Source organism: Cryptomeria japonica, chromosome 8 (genome assembly GCF_030272615.1).
Source record: "Cryptomeria japonica chromosome 8, Sugi_1.0, whole genome shotgun sequence".
Taxonomy (NCBI): Eukaryota; Viridiplantae; Streptophyta; class Pinopsida; order Cupressales; family Cupressaceae; genus Cryptomeria; species Cryptomeria japonica.
Genome location: NC_081412.1, coordinates 447,688,113 through 447,714,486, shown reverse-complemented (window position 1 = coordinate 447,714,486; position 26,374 = coordinate 447,688,113).

Genomic DNA, 26,374 nt, shown 5'->3' with positions numbered 1-26,374 from the left:
ATATGGGAAGAATAGTTGACATGTTGGTAGTGTTATCCACTGGCTATGTGGACAGTGAAGCCAACAGTTAAGCATGCTGGAGTAGCAGGTTTTCATGTCAGTATTGGGAAGAAGAAACTGGTTAGTGAGTATGCATGCTGATGTTAAACAAACATCATATAGAAGTGACCGATAAGTGATAAGAACTAGCAAGTGTGTGAAGGGTAAAGCTTGCTACAATATGAACTAATGAAGGGTTAGCAGTACCATAGGTATGCTAGTGTGATGTCATCTAGCGAGACTCCCACTAGTAAATGATGATGTCCCTGGATGAAGAGAAAACTAAAGGAAAAATGCTACCTGAGGATTGTAAGACACTTGCATCTTCTCAATAACAAGGAAGTCACACCATTAGCCAATAGATCACATAAATCCTCTCCCATTGATGATTGACAGATTGTGAGCCATTGTGTATCCACCTAAACTAATTGAATGATATGTGTGAGCCTCCAACATGTGAGATTAGAGATGTGCACCTGATCAACAGAGTAAGCAGGTGAGCTACCGAAAAAAAACAAGGAGTGATGAGTTTATCACTTTGACAAACCGGCTAAGAGTAGAACCTGTCAAATGAAGAAGAAGGAAAGGTTCTACTACAGGCAAAGAGTGCATTTGGAAGGAAGATGTAGGTTGGTGCAATGATAGTTGAAGACAACTTGCATGATGATTATCATGCATGTTATTGACATGAAGGTAGATGTAGTGTCCATCGGTAACCAGGGTTACTGACATGCAGGAAAGAGCACAAGTGAAAGGCTCTCATCAGATGAAGATAAACATGCTGATTTACAAGGACAATGACCAGTCAATATTGTACACCAACACCACAGAGATCCAGTATGTGTGATGACCGGGATGACATGATCCATCAACATAAGGAAGGTGAAGGCAAGAAGGTTAACCGGTAAGGAAAGATATACTAGCTGGGTTAGAGCACCGATAGGCAAAGAGGGACCACTAGTATGATACACACACCAGTTGTGTGTAATTTGTCGGTGACCAAGTCGATCTGACTTGGTGAGATAAGGTGGATGTTGACAAAAGTGCCACGTGGAGTCAAGGTGGTGCACATGCATGCAATGGTAGATGGAGTGTGCACCGACAAGGTTGTTGCAGAGTCGATCGATATTAAATGCAGGCCTTGTAAATCATGGGAGGTGTTACAGAGGTGTGCAACTCGAGGAAGGTTGAATAGAGGTGATCGACGAGATGCATTGATCAATGCAGAATGTCCATGTGGAAAACAAGGTTGGTGATACAATCTACTGAACCATTTATGGTGATTGATCAAGTGCCTTGTCGACAGACTATTTGTGTTTGCTAAGTTTAGCAAACGTACCTTGAAAGAAAGAAGATATGGTAGGTGATGCTTGATTTCTTGCAGGTTGTTCATCTTCATTCAAAATGAGATCTGGTTGACCTCGTGATCAGTGGAAGAAACCCTTGCGCGCCAATAGTTTGAAGCTACATTTTGGCGGGAGAGCTCAGTAATAAAAATGGAGGCAAAAGATTGGATTCGATGATGCTGGTTGGTGAAGGAGAGTGGTCCCGAGTAGAGAAGAGAGTAGATAAGACTGAGAAGAGTCAAGGAACTCTGCATCTAAAGAAAAGAGCTAGCAGGGAAGGTTAAACCGAAGAGAGGGTTTAACAGTGGCTTAACTGGCAAGATGAGACAAACCAACAAACTGCAAAGTGAGTTACGAAGGTGATAACCGATAGTGTTCAAGCCAACTGGAAGGTAGTGGAGAGTGAAGAAGCTGCATGTGTGTATGGGATAGAAGATCCAATAAGTAGTGAGCAGAGAAAGGATAAACCGATGAGTAGAGTAACCAACTGTAGGTGTATGTTCTTACTATTCATCCAACAGGTAGAAGTACAACCAGTGTGTCAGCAACAACAAGTGAAGTCGAGTAGAGAGATTGAGAGAGAGATAGAAGGAAGAGTAGAAGTCAACTGGTGAGGCAGAGGATGTGAGAAATCGACAGGGTAAAGTGTATACAGTGGTTACAAGATTGACTTATAATTTGGCTATTAATTTTGTAATTGATTATGTACATGATAGATCATTGAGTTGGAGCTCGGTGCAGGGGTTGGTGCCCTAAATATTGTAACTGAGGTTTTCATTGTGAGGCTGGATTGGAGCAGTAGACTCCAACAACACTTCTCATCGAGGTTTTTCCCATTTTGGGTTTTCCTCATATATACCAGTTGTTGGCATTATGTGAACCGGTATGTGGACATAATGACATTATATGTTGTCATTGATGTCAATATGTTGAAGAGGTGTGAACCGACATATGTGAGAACCAGTATAACACTGTGAACTGACATTTGTGCCAAAGTGAAGCGGTGGGCTTGTTCATGATGAACCGACATATAGTTATGGGAACCGGTATATGGAAGTATTGTATGACTACTAGTTGGTAGTCTCAACTTCAGGGTTTCTGGCTGATGTGCTTCAAACCTGTGTGACTCAATCGATGACATTGTGTGATGAGTTAGCATTGTAAAGAAGAACAGATCATGTTGCCATGTAAGCCTATGTGCGTGAAGGATCTTGCATGAGGGAGATTGTTCCTATCTACCTCGAGAATGTGAGAAGTCTGTAAAATGGTGATAACGTGTGATGGGTTATCAGCCACTATAAAATCGATGGAAATGGATGATGGAGAATGTCTTGAGTTTGGATCAAGACCTGCTGCATTTAATGCAGCATGCTCAATGGTCAGGATTGAACCATTTGAATTCCTTAACCAAACAGGTTTAGGGTTTATGCTACTGACCTATCTATTTTCCTATAAGGTCAGTGTTGTGTTTCTTTCTGAGGTTGTTGGCAAAAGTTGTGTGTGTGTATCCAAGAGAAGGGATACGTGATTCTTGCCAGACCAAAAGGAGAGAAGTGATACCTGTAGAGTGTAAGTGCAGAAGGTGAAGAGGAGCTTATGTGGACCTACATTAGCATTGAGTGTTGTTACCAGATCCTTGTAATACCTGTTGATCTCTAACCGCCTCAACAGTTGGAAAATCCCTTAACAGGGTAGCCTTAACCGACCTGCTGAAAATCCTTTAACAGGGTAATTCAAAGCTACTGAGTTCGGAATCCTTTAGCTATTGAATTCTTGAAATCCTCTAACAAGGTAACCTTTAACAGGGTTTAACCCTTAACTAGGTATTGTAGCCATCTCTTAACCGGGTGATCTCTAATAGGATCAGTTCCTAGTAGAACCTATTATAATGTCTCTAACATGACAAGGCTTCTAACAGAGCAAACTTCTAAAGAGTTCAAAAATAGCTTGTGGGTATTCATCCCCACCATGGTTTTTCCTAGTTGGGTTTCCATGTGAAAAAATATTTGTGTCATGTGTGATGCTTTTATGTTGTGACGCTTTGCTATTATCTGTCAAGCATATGTTGGTTCTGTGTTTTATTCCTATCAATAAAACATGTTGAACTAGCTGTTATTATGATCTGATGATAGATTACCTGTTTATGCATAAGGGTGAAATGGTAGTATAGTCTTGAGTTGAGTGGAAAGCTAAGTGAGTAACCGGTTAATGCTAGTCTTAGATGTTCTTAGCTTTACCAATTGCACTGTGTTTCAAACCGGTGTCGTTGTTTGCCAGTCATTTGGAGTATCTGCTATCAAACCGGTTTAGGACTGTATTTTTTGTTTGTACTGATTCACCCCCCCTCTTAGTATCAGTTTGGTACTATTTGCTCATCATTGAGCTATCAATTGGTATCAGAGCGTCCTCTAGGTCCTCTGTGTTTTAAGCTTAACCGCTTGAGGTAAAGATCCCAGTCAAATGATGAAGAGGGAAGGCCCAAAGTTTAACAGGGAAAATTTCGGTATATGGAAAGATAGAATGAAGATATTCATTAGAAGCATGGGTGCTCAACACTAGAGCTATGTTGAGACTACCTATGTTGCTCCTACCGGTACCAAAAGAGAGAGATGCAGGAGAATGGGCAAGTCATGGAAGCCCTAATTAGTAGTTTATCCGACATTGAGTTTATTGATGTTCAGGATAAGGTAAATCCCAAAGAGGTATGGGATACTCTTGAAAATATCTATGGCGGTGATGAGCATGTAAAATAGGCTAAGGAAGAAAGCCTGAGAGGGAAGTTTGAAGATATGAAAATGGTTGAAGGTGAGACCATTCAATAGTATGGAATAAGAATCAAAACCATTGTTGGAGATATCAAGAGTGTAGGTGGTAAAATAGAAGATTCCACTATGGTAAGCAAAGTCCTAAGATCCCTATTGCTGGTCTATGCAATAAGGGTTGCTGCTATTCAGGAGCTAAGATCAATAGACAAGACTAAGGTATCCCTGGACTCCATCATAGCAAAGTTGACAGCCTATGAGCTAAATAGTTTTGATGACAGTATTCAAAAGACTGAATCAACTTTTAAATCTTTTGTTGTACCATCCAGAAAAGGAAAAGAAGCTAGCACTAGTGGTGAACCAAGATAGAGCAGAGAAATGGATGATGAGGAGATTTTGATGGCATTTGAAGCTCTCCTTGCCAGGAAGCTTCCTAAAGGAACCAGCAAATACAAAGGCAAGCTACCTTTGAAATGTTTTTCTTGTAACTAGATAGGACATATTGTTGTAAACTGTCCTAATGGATACAACAAGGACAAACTAGAAAGGTTCAAGAAATTCAAAGGAGGAAACCAGAGAAACTATTTTGTGGTAGTTGATGAGGGTGTCACAGATGAAGAATCAGAGGATGAAGAAAATGAAGATATTGTGTTTGTTGCTATCAAATAAGATGTGTCAGACAAGAAGGCTCTTATCTCTCGGTTTGATAATTCCAATGAGTGGATCATTGACAGTGGTTATTCTCACCATATGACTGGTGACCGGAGCAAGTTTCTATCCTTGGAGGAGTATGATGGTGGTGTGGTTCACTTTGGCAATGATGCGCCATGCATGGTCAAAGGTAGAAGGTCCATCTCTCTGAATGGAAAGAGTAGTACTGACAATGTGTATTGGGTTGATGGTCTCAGACACAACCTTCTGAGTGTTGCCCAGCTGAATGACAGTGGCCTCACTCTGAAATTCAAGAATGGAGTTTGCAGAATCAAAGTAAAGAATGGTGAATTAGTGGCCACCAGCATGCAGACCAAAGGTAACCTATTTCATCTAAATGCAAATATAAGTACATGTCTTATGGCTAAATTTGATGATAGTTGGATATGGCATAGGAGACTCTGCCATGTAAACTTTGATAACATTGTGAAGGCTAGTAAGATCAAGGTAGTTAGAGGGTTGCCGGTGCTAAGAAAACTAGATAATACCTTGTGCAGAGAGTGTCAATTGGGGAAAATGTCTTCCTTAACCTTTAAAGGTAAATCTTTCACTGCTGACAACTTGCTTGATCTTGTGCATACTGATTTGTGTGGTCCTATGAAAACTAGAAGTGTGCAAGGTGATAGGTACTTTATGATTCTCACTAATGACTACTCAAGAATGATGTGGGTCACATTCTTGAAGGACAAGTCTAAAGCCTTTGTAAATTTCAAAGCTTTTAGAGCATTAGTGGAGAAGGAAAGCGATAAAAGGATCAAGTGCTTGAGAACTGATCAAGGAGGGGAATTCACTTCCAGTGAATTCAACAAGTACTGTGAAGAACATGGCATCAAGAGGAAATTGTCTGCCCCCCGGACTCCATAGTAGAATGGCCTAGTAGAGAGGAATAACCGGACTGTGGTTGAAGCAGCTAGAACCATGTTGATTCAAGGAAAGGTAGCTCACACCTTTTGAGAGAAGCGGTGAGCACTGCAGTCTACACAATGAACTAGGTACTCATCAAGAAAGGTAAGGATAAAACTCCTTATGAGTATTGGACTGATAAGACACCTGTGGTTAGCTACTTTAGAGTGTTTGGTAGCAAATGTTACATCAAGAGGAGTGAACACCAGAGAAAATTTGATGCGAAATGTGATGAGGGAATATTCCTAGGATATTCCACCAAGAGCAAATCTCTCAAGTGTTTTAACAATAGGACTCAGAGAATTATGGAAAGCATCAATGTAAGAGTTGATGAAACCTCTGAGAAAACTGAGGAAATCGGTAGTGAGCAAGCGGTAAGTGAACTGGTTGCAACCTTCTGGGAACTAGTTGTCAGTCAACTAAGTACCAGTAACAGTGTTCCTACACCGACAGATGTAGATGCTGATACTGATGGAGATGAGGATGACGAAGAAAAGAAAGAGGAATCTATCAAGACCATTCCTTGGTATGTCAAGCTGAATCATGATCCTAAGTAGATCATAGGAGATAAGGATGCAGGAATCCTTACAAGAAGAAAAGTCAGAGAAAACTCATGTATGATCTCTGATTTCAAGCCTAAAACATTCAAAGAGGCACATAAGGATGAAGACTGGATCAAGGCAATGGAAGAGGAACTTGACCAGATAGAGAAAAATGGTACATGGTCCTTGGTACCCAGACCAGAGCACAAAAATGTTATTGGTACCAAATGGGTCTTCAGAAATAAGCTAAATGAGGATGGTACAGTGATTAGAAACAAAGCCAGATTGGTGTGCAAAGGATATGCCCAAGAAGAAGGAGAAGACTATGGAGAAACCTTTGCTCCTGTAGCTAGATTGGAAGGAGTTCGTATGCTTCTTGCATATGCATCTTTTAAAGGCTTCAAAGTATATCAAATGGATGTAAAATCTGCATTCCCAAATGGTGTACTTGAAGAAGAGGTGTATATTGAGCAACTAGATGGGATTGCCCTATCTGAAGATAGTGATAAGGTATGTAGGCTACATAAAGCCTTATATGGGCTAAAGCAGGCACCTAGAGCATGGTATGAGCATCTGCATTCCCATCTTGTGAAGATTGGATTTGAGAGAACAAGTGAAGATAGCATTATCTACTTGAAGTCTGAAGGAGATCAGATCCTGATCTGTGAGGTATTTGTTGATGACATTATCTTTGGCAGAGATGACAAGATGAGTCATGAATTTGCAGATGAGATGAAGAAAGAGTTTGAGATGTCACTCATAGGGGAGATTAAGTTCTTCATTGGATTGCAGATCCAGCAGATGAATGATGTAATCTTTATCACTCAGTCCAAGTATGTCAAAGAGGTGTTGAAGACCTTTGTCATGGAAGATAGCAAACCGGTTGGTACACCGATGGTAACCAGTTGTAAACTATCCAAAGAGGATGACTCTGCACTGGTTGATGAGAAGGAATACCGATCAATGATTGGTAAGTTGCATTATGTAGTGCATAGTAGACCGGATATTGCACATGTAGTTGGCATTACTGCAAGTTTCCAAAAAAGTCCAAGAGAATCCCACTTGGTTGCAGTCAAGCATATTCTTAGGTATCTGAAAGGAACTATTGACTATGGGTTATGGTATCCATATAATAATGATTTTTAACCAGAAAGTGTTCACACATGCTGATTGGGCTGGTAATGTAGATGACCAGAAGAGCACAATCGGTGGTGCATTCTTCCTTTGTGGTAGACTGGTCTCATGGATGAGTAAAAAGTAGAGTTGTATCTCTCAGTCTATAGCGGAAGCAAAGTATGTCGCAACTTTCATGAACTGTACTCAGACAATTTGGATGAAGCATGTATTGAATGGATTCAAAGTTCCTGTATCTGAACTGGTAAGTATATTTTATGACAATACTAGTGCAATTAATATCTCCAAGAATCCAGTTTTACATTCTAGAACCAAACACTTTGAGCTTAAGTATCATTTCTTGAGGGAAAAGGTTTAGAACAAAGAGATTGCACTGGAGCATGTTTCCAGTAAGGAGCAGTTAACAGACATATTCACCAAGCCTCTCCCAAAGACTACATTCATATACTTAAGAGGTGAATTAGGGGTACTGCCCCTTTCGAAGGTGAACTAAAGGTATATGCTCCACATTAGTCATTTATTGCATAGTCAAATCTTTCTTCAGGATTGATGTGTGAAGGATGCTACTCCTCAGGGGGAGCAACATAATGGAACAGGGAAAATTGTGCCTCCACTTTGGCATTGTTGTCAAAGGGGGAGAAGATGTGAAGCAAAGAATATATCTGCAGACATTGGGGGAGAAGATGTGAAGCGGAGAGATATCTTTGTATATTGCCATCAATGACAAAGGGGGAGATTGTTGGCATTATGTGAACCGGTATGTGGACATAATGACATTATATGTTGTCATTGATGTCAATATGTTGAAGAGGTGTGAACCGGCATATGTGAGAACCGGTATAACACTGTGAACTGACATTTGTGCCAAAGTGAAGTGGTGTGCTTGTTCATGATGTACCGACATATAGTTATGGGAACTGACATATGGAAGTATTGTATGCCTACCAGTTGGTAGTCTCAACTTCAGGGTTTCTGGTTGATGTGCTTCAAGCCTGTGTGGCTCAACCAGTGACATTGTGTGATGAGTTAGCATTGTAAAGAAGAATAGATCATGTTGCCATGTAAGCCTGTGTGCGTGAAGGATCTTGAATGAGGGAGATTGTTCCTATCTACCTCAGGAATGTGTGAAGTCTGTAAAATGGTAATAACGTGTGACGGGTTATTAGCCGCCATAAAATTGGTAGAAATGGATGATGGAGAATGTCTTGAGTTTGGATCAAGATCTACTGCATGTAATGTAGTGTGCTCAATGGTCAAGATTGAACCATTTGAATTCCTTAACTGAACAGGTTTAGGGTTTAGGGTTTATGCTACCGACCTATTTGTTTTCCTATAAGGTTGATGTTGTGTCTCTTTCTGAGGTTGTTGGCAAAAGTTGTGTGTGTGTATCCAAGAGAAGGGATACGTGATTCTTGCCAGACCAAAAGGAGAGAAGTGATACCTATAGAGTGTAAGTGCAAAAGGTGAAGAGGAGCTTAAGTGGATCTGCATTGGCATTGAGTGTTGTTACTAGATCATTGTAATACTTGTTGATCTCTAACCACCTCAACAGTTGGAAAATCCCTTAATAGGGTAGCCTTAACCGACTTGCTGAAAATCCTTTAACAGGGTAATTCAAAGCTACTGAGTTTGGAATCCTTTAGCTATTGAATTCTTGAAATCCTCTAACAAGGTAACCTTTAACAGGGTTTAACCCTTAACCAGGTATTGTAGCCATTCCTTAATCGGGTGATCTCTAACAGGATCGGTTCCTAGCAGAACCTATTGTAATGTCTCTAACAGGACAAGGCTTCTAACAGAGCGAAATTCTAAAGAGTTCAAAAACAATTTGTGGGTATTCATCCCCATCGTGGTTTTTTCTAGTTGGGTTTCCATGTGAAAAATATGTGTGTCATGTGTGATGCTTTTATCTTGTGACGCTTTGCTATTATCTGTCAAGCATATGATGGTTCTGTGTTTTATGCCTGTCAATAAAACATGTTGAACTAGCTGTTATTATGATCCGATGATAGATTACTTGTTTATGCATAAGGGTGAAATGGTAGTATAGTCTTGAGTTGAGTGGAAAGATAAGTGAGTAACTAGTTAATGCTTGTCTCAGACGTTCTTAGCTTTACCAGTTGCAATCTGTTTCAAACCGGTGTCGCTGTTTGCCAGTCATTTGGAGTGTCTGCTGTCAAACCGGTTTAGGACTGTATTTTTTGTCTGTACTAACTCACCTCCCCCTCTCAGTACCAGTTTGGTACTATTTTCTCATCATTGAGTTATCATCGGTGTCACGTGATGTGCCTTTGTGTGATTGCATTGTGAAGTCTTGTATTATCTCACCAGTAGGTTTACTTGTGTTTGTTTTACTAACCGATACTCTCTCTTAATTTGAAAAGGTTTAAGGGTTTTGGAAACCATTGATTCACCCCCTTCTCAGTGGTACATTATGTTAAACAAAGTCTTCATGAACCATTAAAGGCTTTGTGTCTCCAAAAAGTTAACCCTCAAAATCTCCCAAACCATTAATGGTTAACTCAACCCTACCACATGATTAGATACTTTCTCTTTAACTCAACCCTCATCTAACATAGTGGTCTAATCAAGCACACATTGCTTTTATCCTAGTTATCCTATTAACCATTGCACAAGAGTTTACCCTTTGGGTAAAAGCTTTATCCACTGGTTATCTAGTAACTCAACTATAACCTTACCTCCTAAGGTAACCACCATGTCTTCTTGGACATTTAATGCCTCTTCCATCTCCTCTCAACCCTTCTCATGGTGACATTTGTCAACCTAAGATTGGATTGAAAACCTCACAAGGATTGAATAGCTTTCAATCATAACCCTTGTTAAGATTACTCAATCTTAACCCTTAATTTGACCCTTTCTTCTATAAGTAGAGCTCAATTTCCTCCATTTTAGAAGATCCAATTCTTTTGAATCTACACTATAGTCACATAACACTAAGCATTTTGCCTCTCTTTGTTAGAATAATATTTTTTAGATCATTTAAGCATCATAGCATAGATTTTTATAATGTTTATCATATCATGTTAATTTCATTTCCATTCTAGATCAATATCATCTTCATATCATACACATGCTAGCTTAATATCATACTAATGTTGTTATCTTGCATCATATCAAGTTTCATATCCATAAAACATCACGAAGATCTTAGTTTCATTCATTTAGATCTTAGATCATAAACTATCTCTCATTCTTTGAGTAGTCATCCCAAGATCAAGTGCTCTTCCAAGCTGAGAGCTACCTTGAATCAGAGGGATCCTTGGAGATAGAGGATAATGAGATGTTCTTAGAGTTTGGTTTCATTTAATTGTTTTTATGATTTCAATCCTCTAACACAATGTTTCATTGGTGTGTTTGAGTGGTTTGTGTCTCTCCTATAGGTACCACACTTATTGGCATACATTCTTCATTAGGGAGAATGTTTTGTAGTGATACCCTAAGTGACAGGATCTCAATCTCAAGGGGAAGGACGACTTTAGAACCAAAGACTATGGAATACGGGGTGGCACCTATGGGTGTGTGAATGCTTGTGTGGTAGGCCTAGAGGGCAGGATGGAGTTGCAAGTGCCAATCGCAACCAACTTCATTGACTGTTTTCTTCAGGATTTTGATAAGGGTTTTATTTGAAGCCTCATCTTGACCGTTACCTTGCGGGTAATATGGAGTGGAAAAGTGGTGTTGGATGGAAAAATTATGACATAATTATTTAACATCCTCATTTTTGAAGGGTTTTCCATTGTCTATAATGATAACCTTAGGTATTCCATACTGGTAGATGAGATAATTTAGGATGAACTTAGAGATCTGCTTGCCAGTTGTGAAGGTGAGGGGTATAGCTTCCACCCACTTAGTGAAGTATTTAGTGGCAGTTATTATGATTTTGTGGTTGTTGGATGAGGAGAGGTGGATTTTCCCTATGAGATTGAGCTCCCACTGAGAGAAGGGTCATGGTGTGGTAAATAACTACAGATCCTAAGAAGGTGCATGAATTTTGTCTTTTTGCTTCTGACAGGGGATACATTTATTCACATAGTGATATGCATCTTCTTCCATTGTATGCCAGTAGTATCCTGTGCACAAGATCTTCCTAGCCAACATGAGGCTGCTTGAGTTTTCTCCATAGATACCTTTGTGCACTTCACGTAGTGCCCATTCACCTTCCTCTTTGTCTAAACACCTTAGGAGGGATCCGTCAAAATACCTTCAAAAGAGGGTGTCACTAAGGATAGTGTATCAAATGGATTGAGAAATGAAGGTTTGTTGTTGGGTTTTAGTGAGATGTGGGGGGATAATATTATCTTGTAGGTAGGTGAAGGTTTCTTGGTACCAGGGAGAGTCAGAACTAATGAGGATGCACACTCGATTTCGAGGACATCATATGCCAGAATTAGGAGTTAATCGACCAAGAACTCACATTTCAAACTATTTCCCAACATTTGGACTAGGGAACTAATTGTAGCCATAACATCAATTGCTCTATTATTTGTCATAAGGATCTAATCAAATTGAATGAGAGTGAAGTGATACTTGAGATCCTCAGCCATGGTGTGGTAAGGAAGTAACTTGTCATCCTTTGTCTGATATTCATCATTTACCTATTTTATGACAAGCTGTGAATCACCATAGACCTGCAATTCTATTATCTTCCATTGGACAACCAAACAGAGCCTAGTGATTAATGATTCATACTCCGCTATATTATTGGTACAAGCGAAGGCTATCTTATATGAATTTGGGATGTAATCCCCTGGAGGTGTTATGAGAAAGATACTTACCCCTTATCCATTTTCTATGTAAGAGCCATCCAAATATAACTGCCATTTTGAAGATGTGGTAAAAGTCATAATGGATGATCACCTTGCAGGAGGGTGTCAACTAGTTGATCTACTATAGCTTGTCCTTTGATTACTTTTCAGTCTACATATTCAATATCAAATTCACTTAGGAGCATGACCCATTTAGTTGTACATCCAGTGAGAGTTTCTTTAGACAACAAATATTTTAAGGGATCGATCTTTTCTATTAGCTTAGTCTTTTTGTTGAGCATATAGTGCCATAATTTCTATGTGCTAAAGACCAATGCAAGGAAAGCTCTTTCTATGGGGGTATAATCATTCTCATACCCTACAAGAGTGTGGTTGATGTTGTGAGATTTTGCCAAGATCAAGAGGCAATGGAAAGCACAAATAAGAGAGACAAAATATATGATAGAAATAAACTGTATTCTATCAAGATGAAAATACTAATCAACTGGATCATCAATCGATCATTTACATACATTAAATATGAGCCTGCTTATATAGGAAAGGCTATATGGATATGTGAGCACACAAACATGACATGTGGCTCAATTAGAAACAAGGGTAGGTAGGAAATAGGTGTGGGTAGGTAGGAGAAACAATATAATATTCCACATGAGGTGGATCACCCACTGAATGTGGAGTGTAACAACAAGATCACACCATAAAAAGTGGAAATTCTCCTACACACACTATCCCAATGTGGCACAAACACCCAAGTGTCTCATACCCAAACTAATATGAAATGCATTTCCTAAGTAAACTTAAGTAAGGTGTAATAATATCCATGATGAATAATTATTTACACCAACACCCCCCCTTAAGTGCAACTTAGGGGAATGCACTTAAGTCTACAATACAACTAAGCATTGCAAGATGGGTCCTGGCTACTAGGCCATGTTAGGTACCCATGTACAAATGCAAATGCATGAAAACCAATGCAAGGAAATCTCTCACAAAGTGGGGAAAGAGAGAAAAACCCAATGGGAAAAGACCCTCCCCCAAAAGAGAGATGAAAACTAGATACAAAGAATTCTCATAGAAGTATGTGAAGGACACAACCCCATGTGAGGAAAAATTCCCCCCCATATGAGAGAAGAAGAAGAGAGACTAGGAAGGCCCCCCTCAATCTGGAATCTACACCAATGATAGAAGCTCGAAGATGAATGAAGAAACTGCTCCATGAATGTCGAACAACATTCCTCCCATTAGGAAGAAACAAAACCAAAGGTGGATCCAAAAAGTCTCCCCAATCATGAAGGGAAGATGTATGAAAAAAACTCATGATGAAAGGAATCTCTGAAAAATGCTCAAGTGTCCCCATGTCGATGCTGAAAGGTACCCCCTCCAAAGGTGGTAAACTATGCCACACTGCTGAAAAAGGCACTCTAAGATCTAGTGGAGAGGAATGTAGAACAATATCCAAAGACTCATATGACTCCTCAAAAGATAAAGAAACCTCCTCCAAGTGTTGTACAAAAGTATCCACAATCATGTCAACCTCTAAAGATTGATCATGTAGAGAATGCACAAGAGGTTCAGAGTTATCCCTCACAACAATCAAAGAAGGATCATCTTCATCAAAGAGAAGATGAATATCATGAATGGTGTCTCCCAAATCTGCAATGTAGGAGTCAACAAAAAAACCTGCAATGTCTATCCAGTAGGCATCCCAATCAACTGAAGCTGAAAGACATGAAATATCCTGCTGCATTGAATCATAAGAAGGCAAAACTATCGCACTAGCTGCATCATCAGGTGCAATAGGTGGTGTGATATCAATAGAAGGAGATGAAATGCAAGGCTCAAGAACGGGGTCACATGTGAGAATCCCCAAGTTCAAATGCTCAAAGTTCTCCTCAAAATCTGAATCATCAACATAGGAAGAATCAACTTCATCAATAGGACCAAAATCTGAAAAAGAGTACAACTGAGATGCATGATCAACCACCCCAGTCGCAATGATAGCTCCACTCTCCAAGTCTCTAATGATAACTGAATCAGGTGTGAACTCCACAATTTTCCTAGCTGCCCCATGTGTGATTTGATAGATGGAAAGAAGATTATTTGTCAAGTGGGGTACACACAACACATCATTGAAGGAGTTATCCCCAATGGTAATAGATCCTTTCCCAATCACATCCATGTATGTATGATTGCCTATCAAAATCTGTGGTATGTGGCAAGGCTCAAATGTAGAAAACATAGACTACGAAGATGCCATATGATGAGAAGCCCCTGAATCTAGAAGCCATCTCCCTGAATCATGACTTTTAGTAGCACAAAGAGCTTGTCCCTTTCCTTTATCTATCCCAAAAGAGTGATCATTTCCTTTATCCTTAGAAGAAGAAGCCGATGTAGAAATTCTAGAAGGTAGGTTGATTCTATTCTTCTCAAGAAGATTCTTCAACTCATCAATATCCTTCTTATAACAATGATGTTCATCATGTCCTGACTTCTTGCAATATCCACAAAAAAGATTGTCCTTATATGATTTCCTCTTAGGTGAGAATAGTGAATCACCTTGTTGTGGAGAGGAAGATTGTGCTCCATCTTGTTGTGGTTTTGACTTAGGTTACTTTTGATTCTTGCCTTTTCCTTGATTACTTTGATTCCCTTTGTTAGCCACCAAAGCTTGTGACTTTGAAGATTGGAGAATCTCCATCATGGTCAACTTATATTGCTCAAGTATCAACATCTCCGTGAATGAATCAAATGAGGGAGAAGTGTATGAGGAACCTTGAGATAACCTATGGGTGTGAAAGCTAGATACAAAGGCTGCATACTCTGAAGGAAGCTTGTCCAACAAGTTATAAACCAATTAAGCATCTTTTCTGTCAATTCCACAATCCTTTAGCTTTGCTCTTAGCTTAGTTGCTTTTGTGATATAATCTTGGATTGTATCAAAATCCTTGGGATCCAAAGTTGTGAGTTCACTATCAAGCTTGTAGCCCTTAATCTCATCAACTTGATCATACAATTTCTTTAAAATATCCCAAGCCTCTTTAATTGTTGTACACTTATCAATGTGAAAAATGACGTCATTTGATACATACTTTCTAAGAGTTCCAAGTGCCATAGCATTCTTAGTAAGCCATTCAATTTGAGCATTAGGATCAGCCTTAGGATCAGGTGGTGATTTAATAGTTTCATTTACATAATGAATGAGTCCTTTTTCCATTAGTTTACTCCATGCTTTAATCTTCCATGATGCATAATTATGAGGAGTTAAAAGTGTAAATTTAGGAGAACCCATAGCACCAAAATGAAAAAACACAAGATAGAGAGAGGCACTATCACACAAGACATCCCCCCAAAATACTCAATCAAGAAACCCCCCAAAATGGTGATTTTGGCACTTTATACTTAGTGCGTATACAATGGGCCACTTGCAAAAATAGACAAAGTGGACTTCTAATTTCAATTTACAACTTCTCAAAATGAGATCTAAGAGACTTCAACAAATACTGCTAGTGATTTAAACTGAGATCCAAGCAAAATGCAAGTACCAAATATGCCAAAAATGGCCAAATACTGAAAGTACAATTTTTACTTTAAATCACTTCAAACAGATGGCAGATTATGAAAGTAGATGAAAAAATATTCACTTTTCAAAAAAATGGGACCTAAAAAGGAGTCCATATGAGCCCAAACGAAGCCTCCAAAGTTGTAAAAATAGGGATTTCATGATTTCCAAAAAACCTGTATCCAAAAATCAGAAAATTTTTACACCAATATACAGATCACAAAATTCTGCCCCAAAACAAAAAAAATTGCTCAAAAAAACGAGTCCAGATGAGTGAGATATCGCTATTTGAAAATTGCCTGCAAAATTATAATTTCTAGAAAATTTCCGCCACAGCGTCAAACTTCAAATACCTCTAGATTTGGCCTCTGAAGTCTGATTTGGATGAAACAAAAGGCAAAACTAACTTTCTTGGACCTCCTCAATCCAATGGTAACCTCAAATTTGACCCATTAAGCTTCAATAATAACATGCAATAGAAAACTCCAAAATACACAACCCCAAATAACATCAAATTTCTCTCAATTAGCAAACCAATGACACTCTAATGGCTCTGATACCATGTGAGATTTTGCCAAGATCAAGAGGCAATGGAAAGCACAAATAAGAGAGACAAAATATATGATATAAATAAACTGTATTCTATCAAGATGAAAATACTGATCAATTGGATCATCAATCGATCATTTACATACAATGAATATGAGCCTGCTTATATAGGCAAGGCTATATGGATATGTGAGCACACAAACATGACATGTGGATCAATAAGAAACAAGGGTTGGTAGGAAGTAGGTGTGGGTAGGTAGGAGAAACAATATAATATTCCACATGAGGTGGATCACCCACTGAATGTGGAGTGTAACAACAAGATCACACCATAAAAGGTGGAAATTCTCCTACACACACTATCCCAATGTGGCACAAACACCCCAGTGTCTCATACCCAAACTACTATGAAATGCATTTCCTAAGTAAACTTAAGTAAGGTGTAATAATATCCATGATGAATAATTATTTACACCAACAGATGTATTAAATTGCATGTTCTTTTCTTTTGTCATCTACTTGTGCTAGCAATGCTCCCAATTAATTGTTAATATGTACAAAAGAAGGGGTTGTCCTGGAATTGGCGGCATCAATACTGGAGGGGAGGCCAAGTATTCTTTCAGTTTGTCAAAGGCCTTTTGACATAGGTAGACCCATTTGAATTTAGTGTCTTTACATAGGAGATGCACAAATCGATGACACTTATCTGCTAGCTATGTAATAAATTTGCGGATTGGTCAGAGTTTTCCTTGGAGGATACAAAGTTGTCTGAGTGTCTTAGGATGATGCATTTCCATTATAGATTTCACTTTTGTTGGGTCCACTTATATGCCTCTACAAGAGACTATAAATTGAAGGAGTTTTCATGATGTTACACCAAAGACATATTTCTTAGGATTTAGGCATAGCTTATATTTCTCAAGTCTCTAAAAGATCTTCCTTAAGACTGGAATATCCTCATCTCTTATTTTTGACTTGCCTAGGAGATCATCTACATAGTCTTCCATTATCTTACGGAGGAGGTCATAGAAGATAGTTTCCATTGCTCATTGATATATTTCTCCTGCATTCTTAAGACCAAAGAGCATGACTTGGTAACAAAGTGTACCCCATGTTGTAGTGAATGTTGTCTTATATTGATCTTCTTCAATGATCCTTATCTGATTGTACCCAGAAAATCTATCCATTAAGGAAATCATCTTATGTCCTGCTGTGAGATCTACGACCATATCTTTGTTTGGCAATGGAAAGACATCTTTTAGTCATACTTTATTAAGGTCTCTGAAGTCTGTACATATTCTTATGCCCCCAGCAGGCTCGCCAACAAGTACTATGTTAGAAACCCATTTAGGATAGTCAATGGGTTTGGTAAAATTGACATCCAATATCTTTTGTAATTCTGCTTTGACTACGAGAGTAATCTGAGGATTCATCTTGCGTAGCTTCTGTTTAACTGGTTTGGCATCTAGACGGATAACAAGATTATATACTACCAAGTTAGGGTCAAGGCCCGTCATGTCAACATATGACCAAGAAAAATTGATTTTTGTCTCATCTAAAAAGCTCATAAAGTTTTGTCTTTCTTGATCCATTAGGGAATTGGCTATGAGAACATTCTTCAGAGTGTCTTTTGTACCCAAATTGATTGTGTTTGTTTCCTTAATGAGTCAAGGGGATTTTTCCTAGTGTGGGAGAACCATGGTAGGTAGGTCAAGGCCCTCATCTTCTAGCACTTGATCTAGGTTTTCACTAGAAGATGTGTCCTTTATTTTTACTTTTTATGTATCCAAAGGTGTCTTGGAGAGGTTTTCACCAAGGAAATTTTTCTTTTTATTTTTATTTTTGTGACTGAGGTAGTTGACCTGACTACCAAAGTAAGCTTTAAGATGAAGTTGAATCCCATTGACAAAAGTGTGGTTTTCAAGGTCTTGCATGTTGATTAATCCCAAGAGAGCATCATCATTAACACAAAAGTCAAGAATAGGTCATCTTCATTGGCCCCAATCTATAAGTTCAGGGTGTATAGGAGTTCAAATGGAGTAGAAGGGATAACTAAGGTGATGGTATTCACATGGGCATCGTCGAATATGTCATCAAGGTATTCGAAAGGCATTTCATAGAATTCCTCTTCATCGGAGTCTTTGACTTCAGTAGGAGGATTTGTCAAGGCACCAATGATAGTGATCTTTGGCACTGGTGAGTAACCCAAGCCCATATTATGCTTATAAGAGATGGGTGAAATCAGTGTTTTGATTCCTTGTTCTTGTGGTTGGAGACCATGTCCTTAATAACCCATCTTATCTACTATGGTAGATGCCTTAGGATACATTTGCTTGGGGATGTTTACTAGTGCTTCATTTTCCTCCTTATACAACTAATAGGTGACATTATTTTCCAGGCTTTCTTCATCAAGTGGGCCCCACTGCTAGAAGATGGTATTCTTGCACTTTATTGTGGGCTTGCTTTGTTTCTTGATTTCCTTTGTCTTTCCATATGACTTAGGAGAGGGCGGTAGTTGATCCACATAGAGAGCATTCTGAAGGGTGTACTCTCCATAGCCATTATCAATGATCTTGACCTTGACCTTGGGTTGAGATGAAGTGCAGGCAACATTTTAGGGATCAGATGGGGGTGGTGGAGTAGGTGAATTAAGCGGAAAATGATAGGAGTGCTTCCCTTCAAGAAGTTTGCAATATTGGAAGGGTTGTGGGTCAGTGGGGATGGTGATTCCTCTACCATTGAAGGGGAATTTTAGGCATTGATGATAGGTGGATGGGACAACCTGAATATAATGGATCCATGGATGATCGAGAAGGATGTTATATGGGAGGTCAAGGTTCAAGACCTGACATGTTGTTTCTACCATAGCAAGGCCCACTTGGAGAGGTAATGTGATTGTACCTTTTGAAACCCTTTTTGCATCATCATAGGATTTTATTTAGATCTTTCCACATTGATCAACCAAGTCTTGAGATATTCCCAATTGTTTAATTAACTTGTATGTACAAAGATTTAAGATAAATCCACCATCTATAAGGACCCTTTCAAATTTTGTGCTTCAGGACAACAACTTCAATGTGGAGGAGCTTATTATGAGATGGGTCATCAACAAGTGCATCCTTGAATGTGAACACAACGTGATTTTGAGCAACAAGATTGCCAATAAGGGCCTGAAATTAGGCTACATTGATATTGTTAGGGACACGAGACTCTAGGAGGGCTTGCTTGAGGATCTTTTTGTGATCAGGGGATGTCTTGAGGAGCTCAAGGATGGAGATATGTGCAGGAGTTTTCCCAAGATGATCAAGGATATCATATTGGCAAGTGGATGACATGGGAGGTTGCAAAGGAGGGGGAGGAACTTGCTGGATGGTTACTCTTCCTCTATGGGTTGTGACATTACAATAAGTTTGGAAATTAGGAGGTGCAATACCTTGAATGACTATTTTCTCTTGAGGGGTTTGAATTGGGGATTGTGGGGGGATACCTTAAATGGTGACTCTGGGTTTGTGAGTGGCGAGAGGGGGATCAACTCCTTTGATTGTGATGGTGTTCACATGAGTATCAACAAGTTCTATGTGGCCTACCAAGGAGTCAAATCCGGACACATAATTGGTATAGTCATAGTTGATGGCATGAGATAATGAGGCTTTGTCCTTACCATGTTTAGGGAATGGGCCCTGGTACATCTTAAGTTTGTCATTCAAGTTACCAGGTTTGGTGATATCCACCTCAATGTCACCCTTGTTAATAAGGTCTTGGATGTAATTTTTGAGCTTCATACACTTGCATGTATCATGACCATTGACATGATGGTAGTCACAATATTCATTCTCATTATACCATTGAGGTTTAGGTTGATTGGGATCAAAAGTGTGTGTTATCAAAAAGACAACAACACCAACCTTGCCTAGATTTTGGAAGATGACCTTGATGGGTTTAGCAAGTAGAGTGTACTTGCATTGGGAGTGATTGTTGGAATGGGGAGGTTGACCTTGGATGAAGGGATTGTTGTGGGGTTGCAATTGATTGTGAGAATTGGATTGATTGTGAGGGTTGGATTGATTATTGAAGAAGTTGATGGTAGTGGTTGGTGTATACGTATAAATCTGACCACTTTCCTAAGTGAATAATTGATATTAATTTTAACCTCATTCCTCTATTTAATTAAATTCTATTTAATTAATTTCTCCGCATTGATCTATTTGATTAAATAAGTTACTCAATTTATTTAATTAAGTTCACCTAAGCCTTTTCTAACCTTTAATTAAATAAATCACCATATTTAATTAATTCCCCTTCCTCCCCTTTTAATCAAATTTATATTTAATTAAATTGATCTTTGCAAATAAATAAATCTAATTTATTTATTTAAAACCCCCACTTGCATTTTCCTACATCTCCCACTTGCCTCCTAAATCCCTTCTAGATTCTTCTAATCACTTCCAATTTAGCCTAATCCTCTCCTAATTATTGTCACATTCCTAAGAAAAGAGAAGTCACTTCTCAAAGCCTCCAAAGTCTTTGAAAACCATTAAAGGCTTTATGTCCTCAACAAGTTAGCCCTCAAAGTCTTCTAAACCATTTAAGGCTCTTACATAACCATTAATGGTTAACTCAACCTTCTTGCATGATTAGAGACTTTCTCTCTAACTCAACTCTCATCTAACCCAAGGGTCTCATCAAGAATTCATGGCTTTAACCTTGGTTATCCCTTTAACCCTTGTACAAGAGTTTACCCCTTGGGTAAAAGCTTTATCCAATGGATAGCCCTAGTCTGAACTTAACCCTTACCTCCTAAGGTAACCTTCATGTCTTCTCAAGCATTTACTGCTTCTTTCATCTCCTCTCAAGCAACCTCTTATTGACAATTGTCACCATTTCATTGGTGAGAGTTATAAACATGGATTGATAACTTTCAATCCTAGCCCTTCTTAAGATTATCCAATCTTGACCATCCATTGTCCTATTTTACCTATAAATAGAGCTCTCATTCTCTCATTTTGATATAGAAATCTTTGTGTATCAAACTTATAGTCATTTTGGTAATCATCTAGCCTCTCTTTGTTAAATCACACTAAGCATTTAGAAGCATTTTTAATATCATATAATATCCATGTTAGACTAGTATATCATAGCTAGGATAATTAGGTAATCTTATCATCATCTTTATGCTATATTAATCATCATATATTTAATAGCATACATATCTAGGAATGCATTCATGCTTATCATCAAACATCACTCATTCTTGGAGTTGTCATTCCTAAGTCACTTTGCTCAGTGATCTGAGAGAAAAGGCATTGACTTCAGGGATCCTGTGAGATAGAGAACAATGGGACACCCCTTGGGAAGTTGAGCTATTCAATATAGCTCCTATAACTTGCACCAAGAGTCTCATTGGTGTGTGGACACTTTGAAACTTGACTTTCACATTTATGTCACCCTCATTTCCCACACACATTTCTGGCACCCACTGTGGGGCTCGACCCCATTAATCACATCATTTTTTATGCAGGATCAAGATTGCAAGCACGTAAAAAAGTTGTTTTAGCACGTTGGAACCTTCCATTAGTGCATTGGAATCTTTTGTTAGCGCTTTTGGTACACTGTTTAGCGTGTCAGACCCATCCCTTAGCGCATATAGACTTTCTTTTAAAGCACATAACATTCTGGTTTGTATTTTGTGCATTGGAAAAACATCATAGCACATTCAATAACCAGTGTAGCACTTAGGGACCTTGCATTAGTGCATTAGTAACTTCTTGTAGTGCATCTGTGCAGCAGTCTAGCGCATTACTTTGATAGGGAAAAAGAAAAAGAATCTGTAATCGGGGGAAGAAAATCTAGGCTTGTGTAAGCCCACCTTCGATTCTGGTTTTTACTAACTTTCTTCTTGCAGGTAACTAACCATTTTCTTGCAGGTTTAGATTAAGTTAAAATAGAAATTTTAAATATTTCTAACTTTTTTAGTTAGATAAAAAGAATTCACTTTTCTTTAAATTGGGAAAGAATCTCATTTTTCTTTTGGGTTTAAAAATCTACCACATATTCCTTTGGGTTTTAAAAAGAACTTCATTGTTGGATAAAAAGAACAACAAAGCAAACCTTTTTATTTTGGCAAGTTGGACACAACACTTCAAAATTGGGTTTAAAAAGAACAAGCAAATTTCTTTTTTCAGTTTGCAAAAGGTATAAGGACTTCACCTTCCTTTGGTGCATAAAAGGATTTTTTCTTTCAAAGGATAAAAGAACCTCATCTTTGTTTTTGTGCAAGGGCAAAAGGGCAATTTCCACTTATCGACTTTACTTTTGTTGACCAATATCACAATTTCTTTTGTTGACCAGGATTTCTATTCTTAGATAGAAAATCATTGCTATGCAAAGTTAAAAAGAAAACCATGCTTTTTGGAGAAAAATCTCCAAGTAGAAGTTAGAAAATCATTTCTTTGAAGGATTAAAAAGAATACTTGTGTGCTTTGTCTCGAAAGTGGAAGGTATATGCTCTCCCCTTAACTGGGTGACCAAAAATATAAACCACTCTTAAAGCTTTCTTTACTTCAAGCATTTAAATCCTTTAGTAGACCTGCCTCCTGAGTTGCTCTTAGGGCGTCATTAATGGTCGATGAGAGGGGAACAACCTAAGTGGGAAATGACTTTATCACCAAGTGTTCCAACCCACTATAATCAAATGTGGAGGCCAATGAAAGTCCCCTTCAACAGTTTTGCTCAATGATTAGCCTTCCTCGAGTATCTTTAAGATATGTAATGCCTTTGTTCTAAAGGTTGGGAAGCCTCTCGAGGGAGTTTATCACTGAAGACCGAATGAAAGCCTGATTAAGAGCCTTAGCACTAGAAACCTTGAACCGAGTCAGTATTCAAACATTTTCAACATCATAGTGCAAGGGTGGGGAATAATACACCCCTAAGATCACTCACCATATATCTCCCAAGATAACTACTCAATTGTGAAGCAATTCACTTTGGGTTAATTTATGGAAAAAGACAAAAAAATGGGCGCCCTCTAGGGGGTGACACGACTGTTTGAGCTGACGAAGTATCAAGAATAGTGGGCTATGATGTTGTTAATGACCCTTGAATAAAGAGTCTACCTGATCTATATTACTTGTTATCTAAACCAGTGAAAATATCAGGGATTTGAACACATCCTCACAGAACATACACTAATTGTCTAGCATAGGCAAAATTTGTTCTCTTTCATGCTGTGTTTGCAATTTATTTTTCAGAAAATCATCCATCCAAAACACAAGGGTTAAAAATCCCCCAAAATAGAAAAATCAAAGAAATCAGAGTAGCTTAGCATGTAGGAGCAACTTCCTAGCACGTGTTAACCATTCTGTAGTGCATTTCAACCAAAACATAGAATTTTCAGTAGTCACATTAGTGTATAACTAGTATCACACTGGTAAAACTTTCAGTGGTTCTTTTTGGCACTAGCCTAGTGCATTTAAATATCATCTTATCACATCAAAGACATATCTTAGCACTTTCAGCTCAAACAATAATGCGTATTATAGACATATTAGTGTGTGAATTTTCCAAACAATCTGAGTCAGCGTGTAGGAGAGGAAGCATAGCGCATAGAGAACCTTTTGTGGCACATCTAGACCATTCATTAGTGCATCCAGTCTCTATTCTAGTGCATCTTAAAAACCTAGAAAAACAGAGAGCAAATCAGGCATTTCAGGAAAATTTTATCAACAGTTTCAAATACTCTTTCATGTCCTTTAGCAATCTCAATAGTCAAAATCCAAATCAAATTATCAGAGAAAACAAATTCCAAAATCAACAAGGCATCCTTAGAGAATATTTTTTTCAAATCTTAAACTAGCTCAAGATAAGACTTCATCCAATAAAATCAAGCAATACCATAACAATGATCTAGATTTCACCATCTAACGGATTCAATCAAAACAACATACCTAGTTTAAATCTTAAGTTGTCAAATCAAGTTTCCATATTAGGAAACTTTTATCCATTTCATTTGACACACTTTGTTTTGTAGGTGAATCTAACTAAACCTCTACTTGATAAAGTAAGCTTGAGTATTCAAACAAAGTATCCAAATCCAACATCAACATCAAACCTTTGATCATTCATGTATGACCACTCCTTATATTTTGAGAAGAACAAGTCTTTATCAAAAAACTAAGTTGAAGAAGAGACAACCTAGTTCTAAGTCACTTTCAAGAAGGAATAAGTTTCTCTATATCAATCACCAACTCTTTGCATCACATCGCGCATTCTTGCGTCACATGCGATTGTATATCCAAGGCAAAACAAACAAGTTTGATAAGGAACCTGTAAGAAGTAGAGCTTATATTAAAAAAGAGACATTCAACCAATGCTTAAATCATGGAGGAAGGATCAACCCCGCTTTATTCCCACAATTTTGTATCGCATATAACGAAGCTCGACCTGAACCACCCACACCACCCAGGACTCCCATAGAGGATGAAGAATTCATCACGGTAAAAATTTACTAAATGTTCGCTGTCACTCGATCTCAGAGAAAAAAACAAAGAGAATCACAACTAGAATCAAGTATGGGTCATAGATTATCCAACCCTTTTGATGAATATGCCAGTATGGGTGATACGAAGATCACCAAGGAACTTCTCCAAGAGTGTCAACAAAACCCATCATTCCAAAGGCTCATGGAAAGACTTATTGACACAGACAAGGAAAAATATCTACTCATGCTAACTAGCAAAGGAGTTAGACTTCTTGAAGATTTTGATACCAAAAACTTAAGGAATGTAGACAAAAGAATTTTTAGAACAAGGTCTAGAAATTATGCCTATCAAGACCAACAAAGAGAAGAAGAAACACATGATTTGGAAAACATACATGAGCAAAACAACACACCTGAACACAACCATGTCCACAATCGAGACAATCTTAATGAAAGGGAGGAATCTCTCCCTCAACGTACAAATGCACCCATGGTCACTCTTACACAACAAATCCAAATGATACAAAGACAAATGCAAGCCATGCAACAAGGAACCATGGTGCAATACTCCTTGGATGAGATATGTCCTTATCCTTTTGACATGGGATTAAACATGGTACCTTTTCCTCCAAATTTAGATATACCAAAGTATGACAAGTACGATGGTAAAAGTGATCCCCATGATCATGTTCAATAATTTTGTACCATAAGTCTAGAGTTTGCTCATGATGATACTTACTTAATGAGGCTATTCCGAAGAAGTTTGGGAGGGCAAACAATGGAGTGGTTGTCTAAACTCACACCTCCCATCAGATCATTTGATGAGTTGGTACAAAAATTTATCACGCAATACTCCTTTAATATTCAACATGCCATCACCATGTTGGATGTATGTAACACCAAACAAAAGAACAATGAAACATTCATGGTGTTTGTTTAGCATTAGAGACGCATGGTTTCGAGATATCCTCGAGACGTGCCTGAAAAGGAAAAGATGGAGATCTTTATCAATAATCTAAATAGTGAGATGAGTTATCAACTCAAACTCCAATGCATACCATCTTTTTCCAAGTTGATAGATAATGGAATCCAAGTGGAGGAAACCTACATCAAGAAAGGAACATTGAAGTTCTTTAAGGAAGGAGTTAACTCGTCACACACTAACCCATTTAACAATCAAAACAATAACAACACTTTAGACAAATCCATATTTTGGACAAGGAACAAAAATGTTGTTAATGATGGGGTAGTTGATGCTAATGATGGGAAGTCCAAACAACTAGTGTTGGCCTTATCAGGTAACCCACCATCTAACAAAAGTAAAAAAAGTGTTAATCAAGGCACTAACACATACCCGCAAAATACCACTCAAGGACCTTCAATTTCAAACACCAACAACAATACCCAAACAAACACCAATAACCAAGGCATCAACACTAACCGAGGGAATAATACAAACTAGAGGCAACACCAACACTTTCCTGAATAGACGCATCTACACACTATTGGGGCAAACCTTAGAATCAACATTTCGAGAACTCTTGGCGAACAAGATTATCACATTGG